This window comes from Rhea americana, unplaced genomic scaffold (genome assembly GCF_003343005.1).
Source record: "Rhea americana isolate MKP2758 unplaced genomic scaffold, rheAme1 scaffold_99, whole genome shotgun sequence".
NCBI classification, from domain to species: domain Eukaryota; kingdom Metazoa; phylum Chordata; class Aves; order Rheiformes; family Rheidae; genus Rhea; species Rhea americana.
In genome coordinates, this window is record NW_028187188.1 from 630454 (window position 1) to 634335 (window position 3882).

The following is a 3882-nucleotide window of genomic DNA, read 5'->3' on the forward strand; positions in this document are numbered from 1 at the left end:
GACTAAGGCACTCTCTTAATTAAGTAACATCAAATTCAGTGGCCATTTTCTTCCAACTAGCAGCTGTCTTAGCTGCCATCTGCACTATTTTTTCTGCAGCAGCTGTCTGACCCCTGAGACACTGCTGATCTCCCCTTTTGCTCTTGTTTGCTAACCTCAGTCACTCTCAGCCTTGCATCACCTCAGAAAAGTTGCGAGGAGAGCAGGAATACAGTGTGGACATAAATCAAGGACCACGAATAGGTTATAAACTTTCTGATTCATATGTCTCTGTGTGTGTTTGTCAGTGAGAGAGGGGGACAGGCAGCTAGAGAGTGACATGAAAAGCCTAACAGAGAAAAGAGAGCTCCACTGGGGGAAGGTCACAGCAAAGGTCGGTGAACTTCCCTGGTAAGAATGAGTGTGCCACCAGAAAATGGGAAATGGCAATGGATAGACTTCCATGAAGTGTGATTCAGTTCTCCTACCAAACTGGAAAATCAAGGCTAAACAAAACTATGTAAGTATCACATACTCCATTTTTTTTTTTTATAAAAAGACAGCACTGTTTAAAAGGAAACAACAAAAAAGAACTTCTGTCAAACCAGAATTTGTTATGCTAGGTTTATCCACAGATGCTGTGTTCTTCCAAACAGTGAGAGGGACAAATAAATAAGTTTGTTAATTAGTGGACAATGAAACAGCATGTTTTATTTTACATTTCAGAAATGCAGAAAATGAAATTGAGTAACAGAAGGAATCCTATTAGTAGAATGGGAGTCCTCCTTTTTTCCTAATCTGCATCGCTGTCAAGCACTATAAAATGAGCTCAAACATATAGCTACTGTGCCCTGTAAGGATATTGAAATATGATTTCTTCATATTTGTGAAGTTAGACATGGAATTAAATGCATGAGCTCAAACATATAGCTACTGTGCCCTGCAAGGATATTGAGATATGATTTCTTCATATTTGTGAAGTTAGACATGGAATTAAATGCAAGTTCAATATTTAGAAAAAGCATAAAGTATCAGAAAGTATTAATGATTATTCTACTGAAATCTCAAGAAACCAAAGGTGACATTTGAGCAGAATACAATGGACTAAATAAACCAGTATGCTTTAGCCTCTTTATACCATGCCAGTAATATAAAGTACTGCAACCCCTGCTTAACTGGCTGGATAAATAATGTTTGCAACTCCTTAGAGTTGTTTAAGTGGCACAAAGCGGCAACTGAAGTGTACAGAGATATCTATCCTATGCTGCTTAATAATTTGAGTTGTTGACTACATGGAAAGGAACACTGATTTTTCTTGTGCTGTACACACTATTATGAGAACTGCTAGCAACATGGATTTGAGAATGATCATACCCATTCAATAATATTTTGCTTTAAGCAGGTTAAATGACTACATGTAACTATAATAATGGTCTATATTTGGAATATGTAAAATCAGTCAGTGAACATGTACTTAAAAGGTATTTTGTGATGATGCTTGGCAATTGTTTACCTATCTTCAGAATTTTTTGACCTGAATGTTGTCATATTAGCTGACAGCTAAATGCTGTGACAACATGAACTACATGAATCAATACATAATTAGTTTTACTCAGTGAAGAAAATAGAAGGTATAGTCTTTGTATTTTAAAAATATCATTGAAATGTTTGCTAATTCACTTGCACAGTATTCTTCTTTTCCAGCAAAATAGGTGGATATGACTACTATCACTCACAGACAAATGAAGGCTAGGATTTTCAGAGGAATTTGCAAAGGTATCCACCTGTAATTACATGTCAGTAATATCAAGGTTTCAAATTCCTGGGGTTGTTTGACAATGCTAGTGAACATGTTTATCACAAAACAGACCAGGATCAGGTCCTTTGTTTTTCTGTTGCCTTGTTCCTGTAATCAGTTGCCCTACATAGACAATTTTTACTGATTACATTGGCATAAGTAAGCAAGTGCATCTATGTGAATATACTTATTCTGACGCATGCTTTTTGTTCTAGCCTTAGTGAAAAAATTTCACTTAACCTCTAAGCCTAGGATACAGATTTTTTAAAAATTTAAGATGGAGCCAGAATACCACAGGGAATAGAACACAATATAGTTGTGGAAAATACTGAGATTGCATTTTGGATTTTGAATCATACTTTCTGGGGAATTATCTGAATGTCAAGAAATAAGAAGAATACTTTATGTACTAGTATCAGAACACAGACCAGAGTAGTTTCATTGAAGTCAATGAAAATGAAGGAAGTGTCATGACACCAAGGGAAAATCTGACTCAGCAAAGTTTTTCGGGAAGAATATTCTGCTCCTGCCAGCTGTTAGGAAGACAATAGAGCATTTAAACAAGGAGAGAGATTCCAGCTCTAATGGCTAGATCTAGCAAGCATGTGCTCTGAAGTTTTCTGCAACTGATCTCCCCATTAAAAGGCATCTGTTTCAAACAGCTTCCTCTTGACTTCTAAACTACTAAAAGGTGCCTTGCATTTAATGTTAAGTTAGACATGTTTTACTACATATTAAGAACACCTTTGCTATCAACACTTACAGAACATAAGGACAGTATGAGATCAATTAACATAAATGAAGCAAATAAAAAGTAGTAGACATTTACTTTTATATGATGGAGACAGAACCTTTGTATTTAATCTTTTTTTCTGGGAAAGAAAACTAGTGTACCTCCTGTCATAATCTCACTGTGACTTTGCAGCTGACTTTTCTAATTCTAGTTACTGCCTTATTGAATTAGTGACAGTTTTTCCTCTCCAAATGACAGCTAAAATACAGTGAAAAACAGCTCTATAGAATAAAAAAACATTCCATAAAAGTTTTAGAAGAGATCATCTAAGGATCAGACTCGACATATAGCCTCACTGATCAGAAATACAAAAAGGGAAAACCACAGGCTTCATTTCTTCCCGGGAGACTGAAATACATTAGTTCAGCACAAATTTAAAGTGAAGCCAAGCAAAACACCCTGTGCACATGCCATACATATCAGGATCATGAGAAGAATAACGGCAACAGAAAAGTATGCTTTATCTTAAGCATTATTTACAAAATAATTGAATAATGTGTCAAAAGGGTAAGAGCATGAAATGCAGAGTTAGTAGCACGACTTGTACGCTCACCTCTGCCACCCCTTTCCCGGGCTGTTTTGTCATTGGGGTGCTCCCGCCTTCCGCTCTGCTCCCCGCCGTGGGGCTATGGGGACCTGTGGTTCCTGAGGCACCTATGTAAAATGTACGTGAATCACCGTGGCAGGTCTGGAGACACCGTGTACAAAATATTATTTGTTCTTCCATAGGAGCACGCGTTTTAAGTTCTTTGCCCCTCGCCAGATGACGTTTCGGGGGCAGCAGTGAGTTTGGGGGGAAGCGGATCGCACTTCTCAGGGCCAAACGCGGCTTCCCTCCCCTCGCCCGCCGCCCTCCTGCCGGGCGAGGACGAGATACCGCTCTCAAAGGCGACACGGCGCCACCCGCGGCTCCTCGCCCTCCTGGCAGGCACCGCGACGGCACCAACTCCCTCCCCGCCGCCTCACGCCGGTCGGAAACCCTTTCGGCGAGACCAGCTCGAGGCCAGCCCGCCGCGGCACCGGGGCCTGAACCGCCCCCGGCCGTTGCGCCCGTTGGTCGCCCTCCCACCCCCACTCCCCGGGGCCCGCGCGCACGCGCTGCCGGCCACTGCGGCCGTTGCTCCGCGCGCGCGCTGCCGCCGACCGTTGCGGCCGTTACGGCCGCTACCCCGCGCGCGCGCGCTGCCGCCGACCGTTGCGGCCGTTACGGCCGCTACCCCGCGCGCCGCCATGAGGCGTCCCCCGGCGCGGCTCGGCGCGCTTCCTACGTGCCCCGTTGCCGGCGGCCGCCTCCCCGCCGCCAGGAACGGCT